This window comes from Phaseolus vulgaris, chromosome 5 (genome assembly GCF_000499845.2).
Source record: "Phaseolus vulgaris cultivar G19833 chromosome 5, P. vulgaris v2.0, whole genome shotgun sequence".
Lineage (NCBI taxonomy): Eukaryota > Viridiplantae > Streptophyta > Magnoliopsida > Fabales > Fabaceae > Phaseolus > Phaseolus vulgaris.
The window spans coordinates 37,016,770-37,032,646 of NC_023755.2; the positions used below are offsets into that span (position 1 = coordinate 37,016,770).

Genomic DNA, 15,877 nt, shown 5'->3' on the forward strand with positions numbered 1-15,877 from the left:
TTGCGGTCGCATGTGATTACAATAAGCTCAAAAGCTTTGATGTAGTTGAATTAACAACATTATGTTGTGTGCATGTGTTTACATACCCCAGTAAATAGTATATATATATATATATATACATATATATATATGTATATACATTGTTATCCATACATATGTATATATATGTATATACATATATATATGTATATATATGTATATATATATATGTATATATATATATATGTATGTATATATGTATATATGTATATATATATATATATGTATATATATATATGTATATGTTGCAGTACATTAAAAGGGAGATAGAAGGTGAAAAAGTAAAAGGGATTGTGTATTTCCAAAGAAGAGGCAATTGCAATGATCCTAACTTGAAATAGCAGAAGCAGGTGCAGCCTCACTAGATAAAGCCAATATGGCATTTATGATTTATAGATGCAGCTACATATATACCATGTGCCTGGTCCCTCTGCAACCATATAATATATAACAAAAATAATACTTCTCCTGTTCCTCAGCAGCAGAAACCAAGTAAAGTGCAGTGAAAATGCAGACAAAGAAAACATATCGATCGACATGTGTAACGGCCTGTTTAGTAGCAAGAAGTTTGTCATGCTCAAGTTGCTTTAATCTCCTTTTAAAATTTCAACCATTTTAAAAATCTTCAAAATTTAAAATCTGAGTGAGTTATTATAATGTATGAGGTTTTAAATTTAGAATACTCTTTCAAAACAAAATGATTCTTCAAACAATCATGTGCCTCCATTTGATTTAGTTAAGTTGGAAAATAAAAAATCACTAAAAACTAAGCTAAGATATCACACACACACATGTTAGTTTAAGGGAGAAAAAACATTTAAAGCGAAAAGACTTTCCTTTTTGTTATTATCATTTGTCTTTGCAGGATGTTAAAAATCCACGTAATGATGTTACTACAAATAGAATTTAACTAACATGTAATGAGAAATAAAGAAGAAGAAAATTTCTTTAAAGAAAACAATCTACTCAAACTTTATTATTTATAAATTTTTCTTATCAGCAATTTATATTTATCTATTTGCCATCTACTTTATGTTTTATATCCATGTATATCCTACCACGTTTCTTGATTTGTGAAATGATTTTTCATTTTGAACTTTTTTTTCTTCTAAAACATTCATCTCTTCTTTTAAAGCTTTGTCCAATGTTCATTTCTCATAGTCTTCTTTTATATTGAGATAAGAATCTATGTTTGTTATGTTGAGTAGATTTATCTTTGTATAAGAATTGTAACATACCTAAATGTTTTCTTTTCTTTTATTTATTTTTTACTAATAAAAAAAATAACAATAAAGCTTCTAGGTCTAATAAAAAAACTATCTGCATAAATTCAGAAATAAAATATTTAACATACAATTTTTTTCTTTCTCAACACAATGGATACATCTTCAATCGTTATCTTCTCCGGTTTCCTTTAGGAATCTTCATCTCCAAATAAATAAATAAATTGTTATTGTATATTCTTTAAAACTTTGACTCATTCCACCAAGAAAATCTCATGAGTTTTTTTCTGCCTAAAATTTAAGTACGGTGGAATCTGAGTTGGGCACATACATATAATTTTTCATTGGAAATTGATATTGAGCTCCCACTTAATTAGTTGAAGAAAATTCACGCATCAATTAATTATTTTCGCGATTATATGATTTTTCATTCTTAAATTTCTGTTGTAATTAAGAGAGTTGTAAATAGATACGTAAAAGAGATACTTATTTGTGGCTCGTGGCAACCAAAGTAAACTATGAAAGTTCAGCAACTGACCAAGTGCAACTTTCTATATAAAGTAGAAAAGTAGTGGCTGGCCCGTCTAAAATAAAATAAAATAATGTTAATTATATGTTGTTTTGTTCAAATTGTTTGTGGAAAAAGTTAATACTCCACAATCAAAATAAGGACTTTCGTGGTTGACGATTTCGATGTGTTTTGAGATTCATACCATCTTTCATGTGTTTTCATTCTAATCTTTGTTCAGAACTGGAATACCAACATCTCAGATAACAACATATTCAAATCAACAAACACAGACTAAAACCTGCTTGGATTACAAAGAAATGATTATTTAGTCGAAATTGATAGGTATAAGTGAGTAAATACTCCGTTTATAGGTTTATGACCAAAGTAGACCAATTTATTTTTTTTGTAAATTATGATTTTGAATAAAAAATTATATAAAAATAAATATATCATACATTATGTGAATAATATGAAAGTCGTAAACATGAAAACCATATTTTATGAATAGAACTTTATATGTAGAAGTGGTATCTCATATATACAACTTTTCACATGGAAGTTTTACCAGTTATAAAACATGACAACTTACCACTTTGTTACACCGCCTTATGTATTATGTCGGTTTTGAATATATACTTTTGAACCAGTTGGTAGAGATTTACTTACAAATTATAAATACCCAGTTGTCTTACTTTCACACCCTAGCTTCTAGGCCTAACTTTTAGAGTTTTCTTGAAATTGGGAATGCTAAATATCTAAGCATTTAACTAGGGTCAGTGTATGCAGGCTTTCAATTTCCACCATACCCCTAAGAAATATATATATATATATATATATATATATATATATATATATATGTGTGTGTGTGTGTGTGTGTGTGTATACCCAACTGATATGTGTACAGCTGTTTTTAGATCATCAACAAGTTTAGAGGATTGACCTTATTATATCATTTTGTTCCATCAGTAATACTAATCTTATTAATCCTGCACCTTCTCATATGGTATCAGTCTGTGTTTTGACTAGATCAAGCGTATGAAGTCATATTTATTCTTCCATTCGGGTGTGGTAATTGGTGGAAGTAAATTGGGTGGGTTGAAACATAAGGAGAAGAGAAAAGTAAAGATTTAGAAGGTGGATTACTCTGAAAGATTAGATAGGATTTGGTTATGTTAATTGACCATGTCTTTTCAAGTGAAACTATTGGCTGAAAAAAAATATCAGAGGGTTCCATCATTTTTCTTTCCTCAAAAATATCCAACAGAGTACCAATACAAAAATTAATTAACTTGTCATTATCATATTACAATTAATAGGCTTTAGAATAGAAGGGAAAGAGAAAAAGAAAAGGAGGGGTACCTCTATCACCTTCTGCAGATGGGTTTTGGAGACCGTAGTTCAGTTTTCCTCAGACCCTTTGATAAAGTTAAAGATCAAATAATTTAATTAAACATTTTTCTGATATACTTTTGCAAAATTTGGAGCATAGGTAAAGGAAACGAATTGCACCATTTCGGGGAAAAAACCTAAAGGAAATATGTAGGTTAACAGAACATACATTTTATTCACAACTTAATACCAACTAAGAGGGCTGTGTCAGCTTCTACACCCATTTCTAAGTTTTTAGGTTAGAGATTCAACTCCACCTTTGAAGTAGATCTAGATCTGCACAAGAAGTGTGATTGTGTGCGTATATGCAACAATAAATAGTATATTGCAGTAGATTAACAAGGAGATGGTATATATTCAAAGAGAAAGGAATGTTATGATAAAAGAAAGAAGAAGCACAAGCAGTTGCAACCACACAAGCAGTGTGCTTCAGTAAGTTAAATGAACCAATATGGCATTCAACTGCAGATGCACCTGCACCTTGTGCCTGGTAAGTTTACTTACTCCTTGTTCTTACCTACTCTTGTTATGTTCCACAGAAACCAAACAAAGCGCAGGTGCAAATGCAGATAAAGGCAACATATTGGGGGCATCAAGATGCACAATTTCCTTCTGCATAATAATTTTAGCAAGATTGTGCTGTATATGAAATCCCTGGGAAAAGGGATTGAGAGAGAGAAAGAGAAGACTGAGATTGATACATTCAAATCAAGAAATATTTTGTGACTAACTCTGGGAGATATCAGCTATTTATAGAAAGAAAGAGTCTTATCTCCAGACACTCTGAACAATAAATACTTTGTTTTTTTTTTCTATCTTTTGGTTTCTCTTCTTTTCATATCACATTATCTATAATGATTAAAAAAATATCACATTATCTACAATTTCAATTATTTATCTCAAATCATCTTTCTAGTGATGATGTATTTTTGCAATTAAAGTCACTGTTAAAGAATATATATATATATATATATATATATATTTATTGTAAAATATAATTAAAGACTTTATCAATATACAATTTTTAGTGCATTAATATGAGTTTTAATTAAAGCTAAATTTCCTAACCAGACTAATGATTTTCAAAAAAGCATTCGAGGTGTTAATGATATATTTACACTATTCATTAGATATTTAAAAATTCTTATTGAAATAGTTTTTTTTTTGGGAATAAAGTAGGAAATAATGTTTTCAATATTCAACAAAATAAATAAAGAACAAAATTGAATTTTACAAGCACCACAGCAGTTTTTTTTCACAAGATTAAATATGTATAAAACAATAAAAACAATGGATAAGTATTAGGGTTTAGGTCACCGAATCATACGTCTTCTCGTAATTAACTTTGAAAAAAACATAACTCTTCTTCCTTCATTTAGACTCCTCAAGCTCCTCGTTAGCGACACAAACATTGTCCATTAAATCCCTTCCTTCAAGAAAAGTCGATTGTCTAAAATTAATGACCTTGCATAACACCTTTTTCAACCTAATGGAGAGAAGTTTTGAAATAATCTTGTATAGGCAATTGACTAGAGAGAGATGGGTCTGAAATCGCCAAGCGAATGAGGGTTATCAGACTTAGGAACCAAACAAATAGAAGAAGTGTTTGACCCCCTAGGCCACGAATCAGAGATAGCAAAATCTTCTATTGTCGTACAAATGTCCTTCTTAACCACATCCCAACTATGTTTAATGAAACAAAAATTAAAACCATCCAGACCCAATCTCTTCGAACTGTCGTAACTCCAAACCGCGTTCTTAACTTCCTCTTCAGAAAAAGAACCGATCAGCATCTCGTTATCAGATTCAGAAATAGAGTTAAAAGATACATTGTCCAACCTAACCTGAGGCCCAATAACTTATTCAAATCTAGTATTGAAAAAATTCCTGACTTTATCCTTAACCACATCCTTGTTCTTGCACCATAACCTGTTAATGAACGTACCATTGAATCTATTCCTTACCCTTCTCCAAGCGACAACCGAATGGAAATACTTAGCATTTAGATCTCCTTGTTGTAACCACTTCTAACAAGCTTTCTGAAAGTACACAACTTTTTGCTTGAATTGATTCTTATTAAGTTCTGTCAATAGACTCCTCCTTTCCTCCCTACCTGCCTCATCAAGAGCGCCTTCATCGTCTCGATCATCCAAAATCTGAATCTTATCTTTTAAGTTCTCCCCTAAATTAATGACATTCCCGAAGATAACTCGATTCCAGGTTTTTAAATCCTGTTTTAATCTTTTCAATTTTTTCTTAAAAACGAACATCCATCTTCCAAACACTTCATAATTAATCCACTTGTCTTGCACAAAATCTTTGAACCTACCATCCTTCTGCCAAATATCCAAGCTTCTACACGACTTTGGTCCCAATCATAGCTCACATCTTTAACTACCAATGCACAATAATCTGACACCGATCTACTAGAGACAAATTGTTTACTATTTGCCCAGACATCCAACCACTCCTTGGAAACTAATACCCTATCGATTCTGCATATCGGGGTTGAAGGTGAACTTTATGAAAAGCAGGATCGGAGGAGTGGGGGTCAATGCGTTTTCTATCCAAGGTTTTGCGACTATTCTTAACTGCAAAGTAATGAAAGTCCCTTTTAAATATCTGGGGCCACCAATTGGTGGTTGTCACAAAAGGGAAGTGTTTTGGGATGGTGTGGTGGGTAAAATCAAATCCAGATTGGGAAGATGGAAAGGTCGTAATTTATCTATGGCTGGAAGGATTTATCTCATCAAGTCATTCTTGTCAATGTTTATGCTGCCTGCGACGATGATGGAGAAAATTGTGAGTATTTAGAGAAAATTTCTTTGGGGGTGGGGTTCCGAAGGGAGGAAGATTGCTTGAGTTTCGTGGGAAAAGGTTTGCGAATCTTGGGAAGAGGGAAGACATGGAGTAGTAAATATTAAGGACTTCAATTTGGCTTGTTGGGTAAATGGATTTGGCGGTTGGGGTCTAATGAGGGAGGTTTATGGAAGGAGATTCTTGAGTCTAAATATGGAGGCTGGAGAAATCTCATAGAGGACAAACGTGGTCATAATGATTTCCTTTGGTGGAAAGATTTGAAGTTGATCTGGAAGCTAGAGAAGTGGGGTAGTAACTTTGGTGATTGTTTAGATTGGGAAATTGGCAACGGGAAGTCTATTAAGTTATGGGAAGATCGGTGGGCTAGTAATGAATCCTTGAAGTTTAAATTCCCAAGGCTTTTTTCATTAAGTGTTGAGAAAGATGTGGCGTTAGCTAGTTGTGGGTCTCGGACAAACAATGGTTGGGAGTGGTCATTGGCGTGGAGAAGAAATCTTTACAACTGGGAGAAGGTCCAAGTTAAGAAGCTTCTTGAGGTAGCGCACAACTCATGCCCTGTCTTGGAGAAATTTGATAGGTGGATTTGGAAGGAAGACATACTTCAAGAGTTTTCTGTTAATTCGGCTTATGGGATCTTAAGGGGTGGTCATGAGGGGGAATGGTCGGGGATGTTTAAACTATTTTGAAGGATTAAGGCTTTGCCCCTCGCTCAGGTTACTACTTGGAGGGTGCTGGGAAATAAGATTGTTACTAAGGCTAATTTACTTGGACGCAGGATTAAGGTCGAAAGTTTTGGCCTGCTTTTGTGGGGTAAAAGAGGAGGAGTATTCTCATTTGTTTTTTTATTGTAAAATAACCTGGTTGGTGTGGAATCTGTGTTATGAGTGGTTAGGCATTTCGTCGATTGCCCCCATTCATGCTTTCTCTCCTTTTTTGCAGTTCAGGTTGTGCAATGCTTCGAAGACGGTAAATTTAGGGTTGAGGAATATTTGAATAGTGGTGGTTAGTGAGATTTGGCGTCATAGGAATAAGATTATTTTTGAAGGAGGAGTTCTGAATTATTTTGAGATCTTTTCTTTGGCCCAATTGAAGGTTTGATCTTGGATCAATTCTAAGTTCCCCTCAACTTGCTTTTCTTTCTCTGACTCTAGTATGTCTTTACTTGGTTTAGATTGGTGATGGAGTTTGTTTTTGTCAGGTTTAGTAGTATTTGTAATTAGGGGTGGCAAAATAGGGCGGGTTGTGCGGGTCGGCTCGCGATCCGTTGAAAAAAACGTGGAGCATGTTGCTTATTTCAACCCGTTGGCCCACCCAGCATAACCTGCAGCCCACGCGGGCCAAGTGCAGGGCAGATTGGTCCGCATAACCCGCATAACTTTTAAATGTAGAAATTTTTTTCTGCACCTCCATATTTTCTTTATGTAGCCTCATATTTGACATTCTGAAAATTTTAATAACATCTTACTATGCATGTCTTATGAAAATATATTATGAGACCATTAACCTAATACATCTAAATAAAAAAAAATCAAAAATTTTATTTAAAAAATATTTTTTATGCGGGCTAGTCCGCGAGCTAACCCTTATGCGGGGTGGGCTAGAAAAATCAGCTCGCAGATCCTATGCGGGGCAGGCCAACCCGACCCGCTTTTTGTGGGCCAGGTGCGGGGCAGGCCTATGCGGGACGAGCCAGCTCGCATTGCCATCCATATTTGCAATAGTTGTTTGGAAGGTGTTGGATGGTCAGGTTGTTCCTGATTCGGTGTACAAGGGTTGAATCACCCCTGAAATGGTTCATATGTATATAATCTTTATTCCTGATAAAAAAATGTATAAAAACAATAATGAAATATATAAATTTGTATACTATTTGTTGAGAATTTGATATAGGTTTAGAATTTGAGATAGGTTTAGGAGTGTGACCCTATTTTTTATTTTACTTCTATAAGTAAATTAGTGAAAGAAACATAAAAAAAAAATATTATTATTTAAAATTAAAATAAAATAAAACTGGTTTTTTACAAAAGGAAATTTTTAATTTATTATAACTGAAATATAAATAACTCAACCATATTAATTTTTGAATAATTTGCATTTCAATAGTTAAATATAAATTTTAAAATATAAAATTTGGTTGGGTCTCAATCTGACCCAATCTAACTACTATATATATAACTTAGATATGATTCATCTCAATCCAACTATTATATAAGTATAATTGTAAATTGTTGATTAGGTATTTATGTTAAACAAAATAAACTTATTATATCTGCAATCAATAATTATTTAAGTATAATTTTAAATTTTTATTAGGTATTTATGTTAAACAAAATAAACTTATTATATCTACAATCAATAATATTTATATATATAAACTTAAATAGAAACTATTTTAAAAAAATAATTAATTAATTACTTTATTGATTAAATTATATATTATTGTAAAGACTAAAAAAATATTAATATTTAAAATAGTTTATATTATTAATAAATAGTTTCTAAATTAGTATCTAATTGTTAGTAGCTAAAACTTGCTTTGGCCCACCCCACATAGCCCGCAGTGCGCGCGGTCCAAAAGTAGGGCGAGGCAGGTTGGTCCGTTGGCCCGTGAAAATAAAAAAATCATATCCAAGTATTTAGAGTGACAGTGAATTTAGTTTTATGTAAAATTTTATATTTAAAATTTGTTAATAAAAAATAATATAAAGAAGAGATTTCAATACGATAGTTGAAAAATTAGTCATCTTCATTAAAATGTTTTGTAGCTAAACTTTGATAAGATACTTTTATACATTTACGCACATATATAGGGAAAAATTATATGCAAAGCAAAACTTTAATTATTTTTAATCAAGCCTTCTAACAACCCTCATACTTAAATTTATATTTTTATCTTAATTAAATGAATTGAAATACGGATAAAATTTTAATTATTCAGTAGTAGGAATAAGTTTTTTTTTATAATGAATGAAATTTTAATTTTTGAAAAAAAAAATCTTACGCGGGTTGACTCGCGAGTTACTTCTTATGCGAGGTGAGCTAGTGAAATGAGACCACACTCCTAGCATGGGATGGGCCAATCCACATTGTCACCCTAATTATATACCAATTATTTAATTAAATACCAATTTAGAAACTATTTTAGATATTGTACTAGTCGGAGCCGAATGAGCCACGCCACTTGGTATCGGTGACTGACCGACCGAATGAATGGGTTATATCAAATAGAAAATAAAGAGATATGTGATAAATTAGGTAATATCCTATAAATCCGGTAACCATGCGATAAATCTAAATATGTAAAGTTAAAAATAAAATCCTTTGTTGTAATAGTGTTTTTGAAGATGGAAGGTTGAGATTTTGACTCAGGAGAAGTGTAGCCAATCGAATTTCTTGAATGATAGAAGGATGCTAGATAGTGTTCTAGTGGTCAATAAGGTTCTTGAGGAGCTCAGGAGGAATGAGAGAGGTTTGTGTCTAAAGATGGACTATGAAAAGGCGTATGACTCGGTCAACTGGGTTTTTTTTGTTTGATATGCTGCAGAGGTTGGGTTTCCATAGCAGATGGATTACGTGGATCATAGGTTGCTTAGAGTCAGTGTCGGTCTCAGTTTTGGTCAATGGAAGCCCCACTACGGGATTCAAACCTACGAGAGGGTTGAGGCATGGAGACCCTTTAACTCTTTTCCTCTTTTCCTCTTTCTTGTAGTTGTTGAAGGTCTGTCTAGGCTAGTAAGACAGGCAATCAAAGGAAACTTTCTTAAAGGCGTGAGGGTGGGTAGGAAGGAGGTAGAGTCATGCGTGCTACAATTTGCAGATGATACTATCTTCCTCTGTGAAGAATCATTCTCTAATATCTTCATTGTCAAAGCTATTCTCAGGTGTTATGAGCTAGCATCGAGGCTCAAAATTACCTTCCACAAATCAAAGCTAGCAGGTATTAATGTTGTAAGAGAATCGCTAGACTGGTACTTAAAGTCTTTGCATTGTACTCCTATGAGGGTATCATTTAAATACTTGGGGTTAGAAATAGGCAATACCTTAGGAAGAAGCAGTTTTGGGAGCCCATCTTGAATAAAATCAGCGTTAAACTATGTGCTTGGAAAGGAAGATTTTTTCTTTGGCAAAAAGAATATGCTTAGTTAAGTCGGTCTTCACATCTTTACTGCTCTTCTACTTATCTTTCTTTAAAGCTCTGGATTCGATGTGTGATAAAATTATTAACGTTAAAAGGAGATTCTTATGGGGCTAGGACAAGGTTAATAGGTTTATATCTTGGGTGAGTTGGGAGAATCTATGCAAACCTATGGAAGAGGGTGGGTAGGGAGATTCTATATGGATTGGTTATAGGAAATTGCAGATAAACAAACCTAAGTTTAGCATGAATGAGGCACCCATAATCGTTAGGGTTGTTGTACAAAAGCCCGATCATCCAAAAAAGGTTTGGAGACTGAAGGCTCAACAAAGATCTTTTGCACAAGTGGTTAAGAACGACAGTGAGCTATTTTCCCAGAAGAAATCAGATGTCAGCACGGTTTGCATTCGGGTCAAGGTGGATTATACAAAGTGGCTGGAGGATTGCTATGTAGGGAAATTCTTTGAGACAAATAATGCGCAATCCATCAAGGAAAGTTTCATTATGAGCGGTTTTAATTTTGTGAGACTAAGTCAATTGCTAAAAACAAAGTGGTTTGATGGAATTTTCTAGTCTTTAGTCCCTTGGGATGATAGTTTTATGGTAGTTGATAATTTTGTTTTGGGTTCGTTGTAAAGGCATTTCGCTGACGCTTTGGAGCAGTTAGTGCTCCGAAAGTATTGGGGCCCTCGTCGAAACGCTCATAGAGGTTGATGAGGCCATGTTAACAAGGGAAGTGCTTGAGTATGCTCGGTTGCGTGTCAAAATTCCGGTGGGAGGTGAGGCAAATGTGGTGAAACAAGTGAGAATTAACGATACTCTTTGCCAAATTTCATAACAAGAAGAGATTAGCTTTACGAACTCCATGCATTGGCTCTCTTATAATAATTGAGGAGCGATAAGTGAGGATGAATCTGAATAATAAATTGAATATTGCCCTAAACATAGAAACCAATAAAATAATTATACCTTCATATTATCCATTGAAATGTGTAAAAAGGTAAAAGAAAATACGAATTTTTTTAGTTCCATTATTAGTTATCTATTTCACACATTCTATTATAAAGTGGACTTTAAGTCTCTAATCTCTAGTCGATGTGGGATCTCCAACACACCCCCCTCACGCCGAGACTGTCAACTCGTGCATGGGACTATATATTTTGAGTGGTCCGATAGCGACCCGATAGCGGGTGGCACGATAGGCCCAACACAAACCTCGCTAGGATAGGCTCGAAATGGCTCTGATACCATATTAAGAAGTGAACTTTAAGCCTAACTCAACCCCATAAAACCGACTCATAGGGTTGAGGTTTGCACCCACTTATATACAATGAAAGGCTCTAATCTCTAGTCGATGTGAGATCTCCAACACTTTCAATTTATATATAACATAACTTATGATATTAACAGAATTTTGAATTAACATATTTTTGAAAGATATAATTTGGATTATGGCCCTTATCTTAATGAATTATGTATTTGTTTTCATCAGAATAAATATTAATTTTACGTGTATTTTTTATTTATATTTAAATTTATTTAATTTTTAAAATGAAGACATTTTAGTAATCACTTCAATTACTTAATTATAATTTATACTTATTTTTTTAAAAATTAGTCATAATTACATATAAAATTGTACTCAATTTTTTTCTAATTGTTTTAATCAAAATAGTTTCATATTCTATTTTACGTTTCTTTTTTTCTACTCCATCACTTTTCATTCCTAATCCAAACAAATACTACAGAATTTACAAACTATTATGTGAGTTCAACTTATTTCATTTAGAAATTAATTTATAGAATAAAATACTAAAATTAAAATTAATCTAACATAATCTAAATTTTCTCTAAAATGACTTTAATATTTTTTGTATTATTCTTGACTATTTATTGTAACTTTGACTCAACTCAACATTGCCGATACCACTCATGGAAAATATTTATTCATAAAAATCTAGTTGGAAGAAGGAATCTGATTTTCGACATATTTTTTTAATTTGAATTTTATTGTATTATTCTTGCTATTTAAGGGTAATTTGGTATATTATGCAGTATAAAACAAAATTTAGATTAAGAGAAATATAATTTGAGAATTGAATTGATCTCTCTTATTATTATTATTTTTCTTATTTTCTGCAATACATTTGAAAGTATCTTATAAATGAAAAATAATTATTTAAAATTGTATAACATTACTCTAACTATTACCAATAAGAGAGTAGTATAAATAGTCTTAAATAATTTTTTTATCAAAATAAATAAATAAATAAATATTAACCATTTTAAGAGTGGTCTAATCTTATTACAAATCAAACCGGAAACAACCAGTTATTCCACTTAATCAAATTTGAGCTATTAAACAGAGAAACATAATAACACCACACAAGCTTCTTACTCAAACTAAAAGCTTGTAAAGTCAAAGGTTTTTAATTATAAACAAATACGTCAACGGGTCTAGACACCAATCTGAATAGAAAAAACAAGCATGCGCAATTTTAGATGTACTAATCCAAGACCAGACCTTTAATTGGAAAAAAAATTCATAATGATTTATCACTCTACCTTTAAAAATGAATTTATTCTTATGCCTGTAGATCTCATTAATAACTGAAATCCAAACATTTTCCCAAAAGACATTAATATAGATTCAAACATTGCACAGTTTAAAATACAGTGAAACATGATCGATATGATCTACGCAAGCCAAACATAACACTGGTTGTAAACTAATCAAACAATTCAATTCTACATTCTAGACAAACCTTTAATAAATATTCATATTCAATCTTCATTGATTTCGTTGAAAACGTATAATAAAATATGTTTAGGTAAGTTCTTCATATATAAAAAGAGATTCGAGCTTGTAGAATGTCAACATCTCAATTTAAAAAGAGTAGGCAGATTCTATATATGTAAAAATCTGCAGACCCTGTTCAGAGTGGAAAAAAAGATGAGCCTGTTAGAGTAACACAAACTCAATGGCAATGATTTCCAAAGAGAAGTAACCACCAACCTTTTATATTATGTAAAAAAGGATATATAATTATTTGAAAATCCACCCATGAATTCAGATTTGATAAGATTTAAAGCATCATCTGTCTTCAACTCAAAGTTGAGCTTCATCATCTTCCATATATTGCAGTTAATTTGATTCAAGACCTTTCTACCTTCCTTTTCTAGATTGTGCTACATTAGCTAACTTCTACTTCCTAACTTAGTTTCTAGACAGTTCAAAAGGTCTCACTTGGACAGTAGCTTCTAGTCATTAATATACACTTCTTGAAATTGTGTATTCTAAACAACAAGCTGCAAATATTTTATTGGGTACAGTGTATGCAGGAATTTCAATTTCGAACACATTAAAGAAGTTATCCAACTATCCTAGTGTGTATGACTGTTCTTAATTAGTTAGATTTTTCCAGCCAGTATATATATCAGATATTGTTTCATGGGTAAGCCTGTTTAGCATGTAATAAATTGGGTTCTTTTATGATATTAGTAGTTCTATCACTGGCTGGCACTAGGGCATAATATGCTTTCTCACACAAGTTTTCTCTCTTTTCATCAATCTTTTATATATTCTTCCTCCGATGGGAAATTGGAGTTGGGTTCATAAGAAGAGAAAACTAAAGATTCCGAAGTTGGAAAATTCTCAAAAAATAAGACAGCACTTGATCTTGTTAATTGACCATATGTCCATTTCAAGTAACAATCATAGTGTGAAAAACAACTGAGGGTTCCATCATTTCTCTTTCAGAAAATATCCAAGGGAGACTACCACTACCACTTGTCATAAAGCACAGCAAATTTCTTTTATTATTGATTGAGATGGGAAAGAGTATGAGGTCTTTTGGTTGATATGTAGATGGAAAGGCTCTTTGAGAAAATCTGTTTTGTTGTATAAGGGTTGGACCACCCCTGAAGTGGTCTTATTTAATTTCATTGCTATTTGCTGATAAAAAAAAAAAAAAAGAATTAATTTAACTTGTGTCATTTTCATAACTTAAATTTAGAAAAGGAAGAAAAAGGGAATAACGAAACTCTCAAGCCCTCCCTTTTTCTGCAGTTAAATTTTGCAGAATCCTTCAGACTAAAGGCCCTAACACCCATTTTGGCTAAAAACCCTTTCACTAAATTGACACTACTGAGCAGGTATTCATAACTTGTGGTCAAATTTCATATAAAATAATACCTTTGAATCATTATGTTTGCAGAGAACAGGCCACATCTTCTAATTTGACTCCTTCCTGTAATATATTCTTGGAAAATAAAACAGTTGATGGCCAAAGGAAGAAAGTAGGTTAACAGAACACACATAATATCATTCAATCCTTAATTCTGACTAAGCTTTGTCTAAACTTCAAAATTACGGATTCAACACCACCTCCATATACATGGATCTAGATCTGCATAAGAATTGTGTTTGTATGCATGTATGTAGAGATATGCACCACAAAAAATAGCACATGTTGCAGTACATTAAGAGGAAGATAGAAGAGCTGAAACCGAAACGGGCGTGTGTGTTCAAAGAAGAGAAAATTATATCTTACCCTTTATGATGTAGCACCAACAGCTGCAACCATACTATCTCCTTCTGACCACATCCAAAGAGCTTCAGTAAAGCTAAATTATAGCTAACAATCCGATATGACTTTCACCTGCAGATGCACCTGCACCTCGTTCTCAGTTTCTCTATTCCACACATATATATAATATAATATAATATAATATATATATATATATATATATATCTTCCTCCACAAGTGACATGTGCTGAATAATGTTGCAGAGAAACCAAGTAAAGTGCAGGTGCAAATGCAGATAAAGGCAACATATCGGCATCAACGTGTATAACAATGACTTGCTATATTGCAAGTTAGGAAGTATTGCACGCGGCTAACATTTATATAATAAGAAATTCCTGTTGAAAAGGATTATGAGAGAGAGTGGTGAGATTGATTCACAGAAATCAGAAGAGATTTTGGACCAATTCTTGTAGACATGATCTATCTAGATAAATGGCATATGTCCTTCCTGAGATGAAATGAATAAATAAAAAATATGGCATATGTTTGGAGTGTATTTTGGTCATTTTGGGTGCGGGAGAAAACACGGAAACATTAAACAAAGCAAAGGAAAAACTATGATTAGACGTAGGTTTATGTGTGGATAAGGATGTGTCTCCATTATTATTATTTACGGTTTTCTCTGATATCTAAAGCTAGATAGCTAGAAAGAGGTGTGTGCTCATGTCTGCCACACAACAAGCTGGTCTAAGCCCACGTGATGTAAAGCATCAGTACCACGTGGGATTTCATTACTGCACCAATCACACACTCCCACCTAGGAAAGTGGACTGACTCTTCACTTGCCATGACTATGTCTCCCTGTGGGTATTCTGTTTTCTGTAACGTGTAAAGAGAAACACAACCAGACAAAATATAGATACAGTATCAGCATTTTTCATGATATTTTCTATTACATTTTTATACAGAATATTAAAAAAATAGTCTTTTTTACAATTTTTATATACATTTTCAAAGTTTTATCTTGCAAAATTTTAAAAGTCACGTTCTTCTTTTGTTTTTTTATACTTTAACGTTCATTTTTAGTCTGTTTGAATTAATAAAATAAAATTTAATATAGTATAAAATATTCCATCAAAAACCATATAAATGTCTTATTAATAATTATTCCATCAATAAAATAATGGTATTTTTAAATTAATTAGTTTTATTTTTTTTCAATATTTATATA

General features: G+C 32.4%; 1 long non-coding RNA gene across 1 annotated transcript; it reads right to left on the reverse strand.

Moving 5' to 3' along the window:
- Positions 1–2,981: 2,981 nt before the first annotated feature.
- Positions 2,982–15,075, reverse strand: LOC137835702 (uncharacterized). The gene is made up of 3 exons (XR_011085116.1): positions 14,671–15,075; positions 14,313–14,367; positions 2,982–3,188 (listed from the first exon to the last, which is right to left on the reverse strand). It is a non-coding gene; the product is annotated as an uncharacterized lncRNA (long non-coding RNA).
- Positions 15,076–15,877: the final 802 nt, after the last annotated feature.